This window comes from Theropithecus gelada, chromosome 4, assembly GCF_003255815.1.
Source record: "Theropithecus gelada isolate Dixy chromosome 4, Tgel_1.0, whole genome shotgun sequence".
Taxonomy (NCBI): domain Eukaryota; kingdom Metazoa; phylum Chordata; class Mammalia; order Primates; family Cercopithecidae; genus Theropithecus; species Theropithecus gelada.
This window is the reverse complement of record NC_037671.1, coordinates 87,605,558-87,619,765: the sequence shown is the minus strand read 5'-3', so window position 1 is coordinate 87,619,765 and position 14,208 is coordinate 87,605,558. Positions and strand designations below refer to the sequence as shown.

The 14,208-nt window shown below is 36.0% G+C and overlaps 1 protein-coding gene and 1 non-coding gene across 5 annotated transcripts in view; both read left to right on the top strand.

Moving 5' to 3' along the window:
• Positions 1-14,208, top strand: part of RNGTT (RNA guanylyltransferase and 5'-phosphatase) — a 340,094-nt gene that overhangs the window by 249,311 nt on the left and 76,575 nt on the right. The window lies entirely within an intron of this gene.
• On the top strand, positions 3,677-3,869 carry LOC112623945. The gene has a single exon (XR_003119284.1). It is a non-coding gene; the product is annotated as a small nucleolar RNA SNORA73 family (small nucleolar RNA).

The window sequence follows — 14,208 nt, the reverse complement described above, 5'->3', positions numbered from 1 at the left end:
ACAGTGTAAAAGTGTTCCTATTTCTCCACATCCTCTCCAGCACCTGTTTCCTGACTTTTTAATGATTGCCATTCTAACTGGTGTGATATGGTATCTCATTGTGGTTTTGATTTGCATTTCTCTGATGGCCAGTGATGATGAGCATTTTTTCATGCTCTGTTGGCTGTATGAATGTCTTCTTTTGAGAAGTGTCTGTTCATATCCTTTGCCTACTTTTTGATGGGGTTTGTTTTTTTCTTGTAAATTTGTTTGAATTCTTTGTAATTTCTGGATATTAGTCCTTTGTCAGATAAGTAGATTGCAAAAATTTTCTCCCATTCTGTAGGTTGCCTGTTTACTCTGATGGTATTTCTTTGCTGTGCAGAAACTCTTTAGTTTAATTAGGTCCTATTTGTCAATTTCGGCTTTGTTGCCGTTGCTTTTGGTGTTTTAGAAATGAAGTCCTTGCCCATGCCTATGTCCTGAATGGTATTACCTAGGTTTTCTTCTAGGGTTTTTATGGTTTTAGGTCTAACATTTGAGTCTCTAATCCATCTTGAATTAATTTTCATATAAGGAGTAAGGAAAGGATCCAGTTTCAGCTTTCTACTTATGGGTAGTCAATTTTCCCAGCACCATTTATTAAATAGGGAATCCTTTCCCCATTTCTTGTTTTTGTCAGGTTTGTCAAAGATCAGATGGCTGTAGATGTGTGATATTATTTCTGAGGGTTCTGTTCTGCTCCATTGGTCCATATTTCTCTTTTGGTACCAGTACCATGCTGTTTTGGTTACTGTAGCCTTGTAGTATAGTTTGAAGTCAGGTAGCGTGATGCCTCCAGCTTTGTTCTTTTGGCTTAGGATTTAAGGTTGTCTTGGCAATGTGGGGTCTTTTTGGTTCCATATGAACTTTAAAGCAGTTTTTTCCAATTTTGTGAAGAAAGTCATTGGTAGCTTAATGGGGATGGCATTGAATCTATAAATTACCTTGGGCAGTATGGCCATTTTCACAATATTGATTCTTCATATCCATGAGCATGGTATGTTTTTCCATTTGTTTGTGTCCTCTTATTTCAGTGAGCAGTGGTTTGTAGTTCTTCTTGAAGAGGTCCTTCACATCCCTTGTAAGTTGGATTCCTAGGTATTTTATTCTCTTTGAAGCAATTGCGAATGGGAGTTCATTCATGATTTGGCTGTTTGTCTGTTCTTAGTGTATAAGAATGCTTGTGAGTTTTGCACATTGATTTTGTATCCTGAGACTTTGCTGAAGTTGCTTATCAGCTTAAGGAGATTTTGGGCTGAGATGATGGGGTTTTCTAAATATACAATCATGTCATCTGCAAACAGGGACAATTTGACTTCTTCTTTTCCTAATTGAATACCCTTCATTTCTTTCTTTTGCCTGATCGCTCTAGCCAGAACTTCCAACACTATGTTGAATAGGAGTGGTGAGAGAGGGCGTCCCTTTCTAGTGCCAGTTTTCAAAGGGAATGCTTCCAGTTTTTGCCCATTCAGTATGATATCGGCTGTGGGTTTGTCATACATCGGTCTTACTATTTTGAGATACATTCCATCAATACCTAATTTATTGAGAGTTTTTAGCATGAAGGGCTGTAGAATTTTGTCAAAGGCCTTTTCTGCATCTGTTGAGATAATCATGTGGTTTTTGTCTTTGATTCTGTTTTTATGCTGGATTACATTTATTGATTTGCGTTATGTTGAACTTCTTCCACTAATTTTTAAAGGTTTTCCTCATATAATCTACTTCACTGTGGTTCATTTAATTTTTTCCTAATTGGAAGATAGCACAAAGAGTTGGCAGTATACATTTCTATGTGACTTTAAGCACATACAGAAATATTGCAACTTCAGTCTGATTAGGAATAATGATAAAGTAATATAAATATAAATAAGGAATAAAATAAATTAGAAAATAAGGGGCTCCAAACCTCTTTAAAGTATTTTCCTTTTGTTATAACCCATTTTTTTCTTATATGAACTCATTTTTATGATATAGTCTTGTCATTAGGGCAAATCATAGACTTGAATTAAAAGATCAGTAGACACCACTTTATTTTTTTAAGTTTTTGTCAGCCTCCATCTATTAATATATCTTTCCTTCCATTTCTCCAGCCTAGTGCCTTATAACAATAGGAGCTCTATATACAGTAGTTTTTTTTTCTTTTTTCGGGGGCGGGGAGACATCATCACTCTGTTGCCTAGGCCAGAGTACAGTGGCACAATCTCGCCTCACTATAACCTCCACCTCCTGGGTTCAAGTGATTCTCGTGCCTTAGCCTCCTAAGTAGCTAGGATTACAGGCATGTGCCACTACACCCGGCTGATTTTTGTATTTTTAGTAGAGATGAGGTTTCCCCATGTTGGCTAGGCTGGTCTGGAACTCCTGGCCTCAAGTAATCTGCCTGCCTCCCAAAGTGCTAAGATTACAGGCATGAGCCACCACACCTGGCTATAAACGGCACTTAAATGGTGAGTTAGCACTTTCTTGTGAATTTCTGTAATACACTCTATTCTTGCCCTACTCTTTGCCTTCTGACCAGATTGATTCAGTAGCAGCTACTATTGAAGATAATTAACCTAGGAATGAAGTTGAATGGTCTCCCCTTGGTCTTCACTGATATCTTTGTGGGTGGCTCCCCCACTCAGCCTTCTCTGTTCCTACCCCAGCAGAAGGTTGGGACTTCTTTTTACAGCCTACAGAGGATGGATGTCTAGCTTCACCACTTGGCCTTTGCTAGTAGGGTTGGGGGTGGGCTGCTGTTTTTTTCTGTGGTGTTTAGCTAGAGTGGAGTGGTTCTTGTTGAAAAGCTTCTGTCTTGCTAGGCTGGCCTGCTTCCTGGATAGAGAGGGCATGCTTTTCTTGGGGCTTTTTTTTTTTCTGGGTCTCCTCCCATTGGTGTTTTTGGGTTGTTGGCATCTCCAGTACCCAGTTTGAAATACATGAGACAAAAAGAAAATACATGAAACCAACCAACCAACCGAGCAAACAAACAAACAAACAAACAAACAAATACATGAGACAAAAAGAAAACCCATCATTTTGTTCCTTGGATCCTGAGCTCCCTTGTCAGACTGCCACCTTCTCTCCATCTTCTGAAAACAGAAGTTTCGCAGGAACATATAATTTAATTTACAAAAGTTATATTAGGCATAACCTTAGAACAGTTGACACTGTGTTTGCTCACTAATTACTTGTTGAATTGAAATAAAGAATAGGTGCATATTTCTTGAGATGTTTGTATCCATCTAAGATCTTTGTGATTTGAGAAAGGAAGAGGTGAGTAAAATAAACACCTAAAGCAGTTCTACCAAATTAATTTTCAAATCAATAATTTCTACATCTTTTAGTAAACAATTTATAATTTAGAGGAGGAAAGAGAAAAAGTATTATATTGAACAATAACCTCAGTCTTTTAGGATTGTTACATGAAATTCATTTTGGATGATCATTTATCTTTTAATTCTTCTAGTGCTGTAGATTAAATGAGCCTGGTGTTGTATTACTAAACTGTAGATCCTTTGTGGAGCCAGTGGAGGTTTTCTATTCTAAATCGTAAGTTCTCACTTATTTTGGGGCTGTCCCACACCCTGAAAGATAAAGGTTCAAATGAGTCAGGTGATCTTTTCACAAATGCAATTGGAGTGTTGAGTTTACATTTTTAAAAGTACTTTTACTTTCAGCTTGAGTCACTCTTCCCAGGCTTTATCTAGGTAGGTGGCTTAGGTTAGCTAGGGCTATGTCCCATGATGTACAGTCCCTTTACACAATGTTGGAGATCAAACTTGGCTTCATGTCTTGCTTCATATTCCCACAGCCTCTCAGAGTCCTGTGGACGATGACTGAGGAGACAAACCATGCAAGCAACATACTTTTTAAAAAGTCAGTTTCAATAATGACTTAATTTTAAGTTATAATTTCATGGAACACTTTCATCACTTTCTGTTTCACAGTATTTTACCCAGTTATTAATTAATCTAAGTAGTGTATCTTCAGGAGGTAAGACAGTTATTTCCATTTTACAGATGAGGAAATCAAGAAAAGTCATTTAGTGTATGACTTATCCAAGAGCATTCAGTGAGTTAAGATTAGAAGTGGAACAACAGACCAAGATTGGAACTCTAAATGTTTTCTTTAACCATCATCCTGTGCTTAGCCCAATAGACTGTGCCAGTAACCAAATTAAATTTATTTATCTTTCACAATGAGAACAAGGGGGAAAAAAGATTATCCAATTAGAATTTTGTTATAGACATGGTCTGTAAATATCTAATTTTTCAGTCTGATGCATCAAGAATGTTAAATCATTATCATATCTCCTCTTTCATATGTAGCATAATAGAAAGCCTGTAATACAAGATGATAATTTTTAAAAAAATATTCTTATTAAGAAATATGGTAGTTATTTGAAAATAAACAACTCCATTTAATTTTTTACAATGTAAAGAAAAATGTGATATGTACATAGCAAACATATAGTACATATACTTTTCTTTAGATATATTCTATATCTGCACTTCATACATTATACATACACAATGTAAGACACTGAAAATTTGGGATAGGTTTATAAACTATCGATGCTGCCACATGAAAGAATACTGTTGTGTGAAATAATTGGAATTTGGGAACAGGCTTATTTAATTTTCATCTTTGCCTTCCCCATTAGTTTAAATGTATTTAAATATTTATCTAAATACAGTGTCAGATTGGGCTGCTATAATAAGAATACCATAGACTGGGTAACTTAAACAATGGATATCTACTTTCCCTGGTTTTAGAGGATGGGAAGTCCAAAATTAGGGTGCCAGCATGGTCAGGTTCTGGTGAGGCCCTCTTCCTGGTTTCCATATGGCAGCCTTCTTGTTGTATCCTCACATGGCAGAGAGAAAGGAAGCAAGTGTTACTGAGTCTCATATAAAGGCATTAATCCCATCATGAGGATTCTACCCTCATGACTTAATTGCGTCCCAAAGGTCCCACCACCTCATACCATCTCTTTGAGGGTTAGGGTTTCAACACATGACTTGGGGAACACATAACATATAGATATAGTTTCTTTTTAGAATAGTTTGTTTCATGTTGGGAAAAAGTTACTCAAAATTAAGGGCCTAAATTCTAGGTACATCTCTTAGTCTGCTAAATATATTGATTATGGAAGCACATTTGCAGGATTGTCTTTGAGAGTTAGCATCCTGACATTGCAATTCATTTGTATTGCAGCATCATCATGGAGATTTCCTTTGTGCTTTTTCCTTTTCACACTTTCTCCTATTCCTGAGATTCTCTTTTTGCACTCTATTAAAATTCAAGTCAACATCAGGTAAAGCTGGGTCATAATGTATTGCTTTTTCAGACAGCAGCTTCTGTTTTTCACATTGAGTATTTTCTTTAAAATGACTCAGTCTGAAGTGATACTAAAGAAGTTTAAAATTAGAGACCATAGCTCAGTTATCTAAGATTAGGAATGCCTGTAATAAAACTAAAGTATTATCAGGCACACCGCCTTGCGCTTACAGTCCTAGCATTTTGGGAGGCCAAGGTAGGAGGATCACATGAGGACAGGAATTTGAGGCCAGCCTGGTGGGCAACATGGTGAGACCGTATCTCTACAAAAAATAACCAGAAAATTGTCTGGGCATGGTGATATGTGCCTGTAGTCCTAGCTACTTGGAAGACTAAGGTGGGAGGATCACTTGAGTCCAGGAATTCAAAGCTGCAGTGAGCTATGATCACACCACTGCATTCCAGTCTGAAGGACAGAGTGGGACCGTATTTTTAAAAAGCAACACAACCGGCCGGGCGCGGTGGCTCAAGCCTGTAATCCCAGCACTTTGGGAGGCCGAGACGGGCGGATCACGAGGTCAGGAGATCGAGACCATCCTGGCTAACACAGTGAAACCCTGTCTCTACTAAAAATACAAAAACTTAGCCGGGCGAGGTGGCAGGCGCCTGTAGTCCCAGCTACTCGGGAGGCTGAGGCAGGAGAATGGCGTGAACCCGGGAGGCGGAGCTTGCAGTGAGCTGAGATCCGGCCACTGCACTCCAGCCTGGGTGACAGAGCGAGACTCCGTCTCAAAAAAAAAAAAAAAAAAAAAAAAAGCAACACAACCTATTTATTATACATTTTATTTCCCAAGTCCAAATTAATTATTCCTATGTTTGAAGTCCCATAGTATTTGATTATTAGTGTTTATTTTATTTTGCCTTCTATTATATGAGCTGTTTACTTGATCCTCACAGAGTGTAATACAGTGCTTTACACTTTGCCTATTCTCAAGTACATGTTTTAGATTAAATTTATCCCCCTAAAGAAAAGATCAACATGCGACCCCTTTCTGATATCTGGTCCGTTAGTGTGGATATGTTGATTTTGTTTTTATTCCAGCTTGCTTCTCTTTAAACTATCAAATTATAGATTCATTTTTAGTTTTACTTTCTATTAATAGTGTATTCACCTAGTTAGATTGTTTTCCCAGTAGTCTTTTAATTTCTTATGGTAAGAATAGATTATCATTTCTCAATTACTTCTAAATATAAATTCCATTCTAATAAATGTCATTTAGATATCCAGTCCAACTGTAACAGTGCCTACCACACAGTAGGTGCTCAAAAAATGAATAAATGGATGAATGAGTGAACTAACGAATGCTCCTTACCGCCTGTCCATTTGATAGTTTATTCATGTAGGTATTTATCAATATGACTGCTATGTTCATATATTTGCAGTTGCTAAAAATTCTTAAACTCCTTAGTGGTAAAGGCTGACTCTCTGCAAGTGGGCGTGAACATGTTACCTCAAACCTATTAATTTAAGATGTAGCAAGTTAATATTATCCAAAGTAGATTGATAGTCTAAGACCCACTAAGAATTGCATGGAATTGTTATATAGATTAAATGAGGTATAATGTGTGTTTGTAAAGGGAGTCTGTATAACTGTAAGTACTACACCAAGGTTAGTTTGGTTAAGCACACTTTTATTAATACGGAACTAATAATACATGTTGTAGTTACTAACTATATTTCTTAGAATATGCAATGTATGTTTGAGCAAATAGACTGGATTATATAAATTGTCAAGATTGGAACTAAGCTCTTCAGGAGTATCTAATTCTTGGTAAGGTGTCTTTAGGTGTTCCTAAATAATTGGAGGATGTAATTATGAGAAAATTTATAAATGAATAATAACTAAGTATGTACTGTTGACAGATCATTATTGAAAAGCAGATTTTTTGTCAGCACTACAGCACTACAACTTATGTCAGCACTACAACTTAAAAGTGAAGCTTTTTATTTTGAATGAAATATTAGTAGTTTGGGTTTATTTGTACAAAATATTCAAAGACTGGATGTTGAAAGATTAAACTTGTCTCTAGAGATTATTTAAGAACAAGACTAGATTTTCTGTTCATTTGAAATTAGAAATGAAGGAAACAAGTAAAATGGTTTATAGTTGAAAATGTATTGTGAATTGGAAAGGATTTTCAGTTCCACTCAAGAAAACATTTAAGTCCATTAGTAATATCTGGCCTTTTAATTTTAAGCCAAAAACAATCTACTAAGGATAGTCTAACTTTAAAAAAATCACTGTGAAAAATGTTTCTTGGTTTACAGTTTTGAGCGTTTGGAAAGCTATATAATTTTTTTCTTACCTCATACAAAAAGAGAGCATTTATCTTTTTTCTGTAAAATTTTCTTTTCACTGATGTCATTTTGTTATGCTCCTTGCATTTGTATAATAGGATAGTACAAAGTACTGTGGTCTTATTATTCAATGGAAATGTGGCCTTTCAGGGATCATTTGCTGTCTAAAAGTCTATTTACCAGTAGTTACGAACAGGTTGTGCTTCACTGTTAGGTTGATGTGGTTGCAAGGCAGCATTTTAAAAAGAGAAGAGTTTTAAATATCATGCTTGGAAAAGATCTGAAGGACAATTAAAATCTAATGTCTAATAACCATTTTAATGCAGGTATCATTTTAAAATTGTTTATGTTTTGTTCCCTTTCTTTGGTATAATAAGTCCGTTAGTCATGATTTCTTTTTAAGAACCTACTTAGGATTTTAGGCAGATAAAGACAGTTGTCTTAACCTCTAAACAACATATAGTGTATTTAAATACATATGTATGATAAAGCCTTTCAATTTTAGATCAGACCCTTTTGGAAGTCCAGATGTGGTCTGCACACTGGTTGAGTAGAAATTCACTTTTTTTGTTTGTTTGTTTGTTTGAGAGATGGGAACTTGCTATGTTGCCCAGGGATCCTCCAGGCTCAGCTTCCGGAGTAGCTGGGACTATAGGTGCACTCTACTGCGCCCAACTCCCAAGTTCATTTCTGTATTGACTTTGTAGAGTAACTTGCTTAACAAATCGATAATTATACATACATTTCAAAAAATATGTTTAGCCTTGCTAAGAGAAAAACAAAATCTTTCAAAGAATCATTAAGCAATTTCAATTGCATTTGTTTATATACAAACAATATATTGTTTACAGTGTCTAGCATAACTTCTTTGTATATGCTCATTTTAGTAACAGTACAAGGCTGAATGAGGGAAACATATAATAGAGAAATGGCAAGCTGACTGAAAGATATAGTTAAAATAGTTTCTTAATTCTGTTTGTACTTTCCAATATGGTAGCCACTAATGATGTATAGCTGTTGAGCGCTTGAAATGTGGCTAGACTGCAGTGAGATGTGCTGTAAGTATAAAATAACACATCACATTTTGAAGACTCGATGCAAAAAGAAAGAATGTAAAATATCTCACTAATAACTGATATGTATTGCTATGTTGAAATAATGTTTTAGAACATACGGTTAAATGTATTATTAAAATTCATCTTTTTTTAATATGACTACTAGGAAATTTAAAATGATATATGTGCTTGCATTTCTAGATAGCACTATTAAACAGCACTGATCTCTATGATCTTAAACATTACAATTATATATTGGATAACTGCAGCTTTAGCTTGTGTTTTAGAAGGAGTTCAGATGTTGTACCTGTTTTGGCCGCATTTTCCTTCTTTGTATTCTTCTCTCACTCAGCCTCGGTCCAGTTTGAGAGCTGTTAGTGTTCCAGCATAAGATTCTCTTCTTAATCCTCTTTTTTTTTTTTTTAAAGACTGAGTCTCACTCTGTCATCCAGGCTGGAATACAGTGGCGCAATCTTGGCGCACTGTAACCTCCACCTCCTGGGTTCAAGCGATTCTCCTGCCTCAGCCTCCTCAGTAACTGGGATTACAGGCGTGTGCTACCACGCCTGGCTACTTTTTGTATTTTTAGAGGCAGGGTTTCACCATGTTGGTCAGGCTGATCTCGAACTCCTGACCTCATGATCTGCCCACCTCGGCCTCCCAAATTGCTGGGATTACAGGTGTGAGCCACCGCACCCGGCCAATCCTCATAATATTTTAAGATGATTTCATCTTCCTTCCTCTAGAGGTCACAGACATTGGCAAGTCATTCCCTAAGTGAATATGAATAATATTATATGTTTTGAAGAAGTGAAATCTGTGGTCTAGCTACCTTTCAGATTCCCCTTTTCTCTCAGAGGAAGGCTTTTGCCTGCATGGTAGTATTGTCACAATCTGTAACTTATAGTTCAGATTCAAAAACCCCTTTTCTTACTGGAAAGCATGTACAACAACAGAGAAAATAAAAATAAATTAAAAAACAGCATAAACGCCATTTTTAGAAGGCAAAAAAAAAAAAAGTCTGCAAACCCCAAAGTGCTGCTTAAAGTGATTGAAACCCAGCAGAGAGGTGAAACAGCACTGGGGGCAGGGAGCTGAGAGGCCAGCGTGGTGACAGATTTCAGAACGCACCAGCACTAAGGAACTACCTGAAGGCCTGGCACCAGCCCTAAAGACCAAAGGCTGGAGCTGGTGCCACCATGGTCAAAGCTGAGATCTGGCATTAGGCAATAGCCACTTAGTCAGGGGAAGAAGGAGAGGGAAACAGAAGGTGTGGGACAGTATCTAGTAGGATCAGACCTCAGCTGGCAAACAGAAATACATTTTCTGAAGTTCAGGTGTCATCTTGGAGAGTAGGCCTGTTACTCTTGGGACAACGGTCAGTGAGGTAACTAGGCAACTGAGGGGAGCTAAGCTGGCTGCGGAAGCTCTCCTGGACCTAGTGATGCAAAAAACTAATTTGAAAAAGATAGTTTCACACTGTGGCATGGAAAAGAGAGCTCTTGAAGATTGGAAAAGGCTGCCTTTATCCCTCCTTCCCCCAGCCCTTCCCTCTCTGGAGCCTCCTACCTGGTCCAGGAAAATCTAATCTATTCAGCCAACTTTGTAACCATAAGTTACAAAGTGTATTCATATGGCATCAATTCAAACATACTATTAAAACAGAAGGAAAACACATTTAGAAAGAAGCATACTGGCAGATTAATTCTTCCCTGGTCCACTCATCGAACCTGAGTGCACTAGTGCTTCTGCTTGTCTACTTAGATCTTGATTTTTTTGGTTTCTTTTATTAAAACATAATGTTTTGAAGAGTAGAAACTATTGTTGCAGCACAAAATGTAGTATCTACATCCTAGAAGGCCTTTTGTACTTTAAGATGGTGTAAATGCTTGGGTAATAGCATTTATCATGATTGGAAAAGGATTGCCATCAGTCTCTAGATTAGGAAAAAGTGGTCTCAGAATGGTGGATTTTTTAGTTTGCCGCCTTCTTCTTTTTTTTTTTTAATGTTAGGGAAGCTATGAAGTGTACTTATTATTGCCAAATTCACCTACTGAAGGCTACTTTATGCATAGTGTGTGGCATTCATCCATGAGTTTCAGATAGGGAAACAGGCACTGACATTAAGGATCCCAGACAATTTGCTGACTTTGAAGCATTAAATGGGTAGTTACTGTTCAATTTTTTTCTGCCTTTTTACTTAGGAGACTTTTCGTAGGTTGAAAGCACAAAGAACCAAGTATAATAATAGTGTTCACATCTTTTCTAGATAGCATATTCCTTTCAGATGAAGGCTCAAAACCTGCATACTCACTCCCCCGCCCCGCCCCTCCATCCCCAAAAGAATAAAAACATACTCCAAATTGCATATGATTTTAGGTGGTTTGAAGATCCTCTAAAGCTTCTCCATGGGCCCTGAGTTAATAACTCCCATTTTAAAGAGTATACTTTTTTTTTTTCTTCTCACGGTGGAATCTTTTGGACTTCTTGTTTCTAGAGGGTCAGTAAGGCAGGCTCTGGATTTCTGATGTCATCTTTTCAGTTGTTATATTTAAAATTGGACTTATAATTTACTCGTCTTACTGACTGATACAGTAAAATGTAAATGATTATTAGTGTTTTGCTTATAAATTGCTTGACTAATTTTTGCCTACTATCTAAAACATGCCAAAATTTCTCAAATAACCAATGCTAAGTTTAATTCATCACATTAAGCTTGATTCATCACCTTTTTCCTCTTTAGGGGAATTGACTTCTCTTTGTGTAGTCATTGATTTAACAAGAAGTATTTTAATGTCTTCGTTGTTTGAGGAAGAATTGGCAGACCTAAATATATACCAGTTTCGTATTATTTAGAGTTATAGAGTAATGATTCATGTGATAGGTTCTTGCTGGTTTTAAAAGTATGTATCTAAAACCATTTATGAGTTAATTTTTATGTAGGTAATTTAATTCCAAAAACTGTGTCAGGCTGAGTTAAAGAAGTTACAAAACATTTATTTGTGTGTTTTAGACATAAGTTGTTTCACTTTATTTTAAGCTTCCTTGATATTTGCTTAAGTTACATTTTTATCTTGCAAAATAGTTGGAAACAAGCATGCCATTTTCAGGTATTATAGTAGAATTCTGTTTTGAAAAAGTACTAGTCAAAAGAGGTTTTTTTCTAACTTTCAGATTGCTGCTTGGAACCCTTTAAATTACAGAATCATATTAATGTGCCTTTGTTACCTGATATCTGACAAGGAATCTATTCGTGCTGTTTCTTGTTTATAGTGCCAGTTCTTTGTATCCCTAAGTTATTTATATAAAATAGATAAATTTACAGTGTCTTTTTTTCTTCTCACTAGCCATGTGTTTTATCTAATAGTAAAGATTATATCTTGAAAAATAAAATACAGAGGCACCTCTATTTTCTTGTAAAGTGTACCTGATCTCATAGATAACGCCTTGCTTTACCTCATTTTACCACCAGATACAGAGTTATTTCTTTTCTACTGAAAAAAAGCACTTCAATGCATTGATGACATACTTATCTCATTGATGCATATTCATTCTAAGGCTTGTCTCATGATGCTTGCTTGCTGCTGATGATTTGCTCATCTTAATTTTTTTTAAAGTCATGAGAACAACTTTTGTGTTTTTGGAGTCAAGGAATATTGGCAGATTCAGTCTCTGCTTGTCTTCTTAACTGAAGTCTCTTTATTGTTGGGATCTCTTATGGTATTCTACTGATTTCTCTTTCCTTCTCTACTCTCCATTCTGCCTACTCCCTTCCAAATAATTCACATCTAAGACTCCTGAAACAGAAGTGTTAGTCTTAGGTTCCTTTACATATCAACACCATTTTGAGTATCACCTGCTAGAAATTGAAAGGAGGCTCTGAGTTTGTGAGTTCCACGGTAATAACAACCAAACTTCAGAAAATGAAGTGGAAAATTTCAGTTTAATCATAGCAATAAATTCACTTTGTGTCTACTGACCATAGTCATAATATTTGCAAAGTGTTGTTTCTTGACTCTTATACTACAGATGACTTCAGATGTGTTAGTACCAGCTAAGAATGTAATACCACAGCATTTAAAAAATTTGCATGAATCTCGGGTTTCTTTTTCTAACGCTAAATTAAGGAAGAATTTTAGGAAGCTGTTAAGCTTCTTCATTACATATTTCTATTTATGCTTCATCTGTCATCTCATTTATAGGAATCCTTCCTTAAATTTCCCTAAGACCAGGTAATCTTTATCTTGTTCAGATCATGTTAGAACTTTAGCTGTCAGTTTTGGTTTTGCATATCAAAATATTTTAGGGAACGTAATCTACATATAAGTTTGCTTCATATTCTTTCACTAAAAAATCTGTATTACATTTCTCAAGTATATTTTAGACTGACATTATACCACTGGTTAGTTTTTCTACAAGGAGACGTGTTATTTTTTGTTTGTGTTGCTTTTTCTTATTTACCAAGCAACCATTGATCACCTGCCATGTGTCAGGCACTATGCTTAGAGGCTTGGGATTAGGATATAAAATGTCTTATGATGACACTTGACAGGTTTTGATAAGAGACTCTTAAAATATGAAACCTTTATCAGTGTGAGTTTCAGTGTTGAGTCGTAGTGCATCTAAAGGAATTCCATAAAACCAGCATTTTAGTGTTAGGGTTGAGAAGTCTTTAGTAATGAGAAGACTACTATACTACATGGTTCATGTGAGCCTGTAATCAAATTCACCAGTTTCTTTTAGGTTTCTTCAAACTTGCTGCCTCTTTAAGATGATGAGCTCCCAAGAGTGGGGAGCTCTACCTGGTCCAGAGTCTGACATATACTATAAATAAGTAATATATAATATGATTGATTAGTGTGGATGATTCAAATTCCTTGAAGAGGGAGAAGATGGGAAAGAGCCAAGATGAATAGAAGTTTAGCCTAGTTTTCCTCCCCTGTTGTTGCCTTTCTCTTTTTTTCTCTAATTCCCTTTTTAAGAAGCAGACCATGTTGACTGAAGATACCCTCTAAAGAGGCTGGATAGAGCTTTTCAGGCCCAAACTTAGATTTGATTATGTTCTGGGAGATTAATTATCCTTAACCAAACTTCTTAATTATTATTTTTTAATGAATTTGGGAGTATCCATGGTTTATTAAGTGAAAAAAAATTAAGATGCTAAATAAAATATTTTGTATCTTCCCATTAGGTTAACATACACTTAGATAAAAGTTTCATGTTCCTTTGATCATAAAGGAGAGTGAAATGATTCACTCCCATCTTGATCATATTGAATATCATAGGAAGGAGGAAGAGAAGATTATTAACAGTTGCATTACATACCTTTTATTGTTTGACTTGTTATGGGCAGGCATTACCCTGGTAATTAAACAAAATCAATAAAATAAAACAATAAAATACATAAAATTTAAACAATAAAACACAGCAACAAAACAAAGGATTGAATCTGTCTCTTTTAATATAAGCGGTCACATTGGCCTCTATTCAAGTTTGCCTATGTACAACACA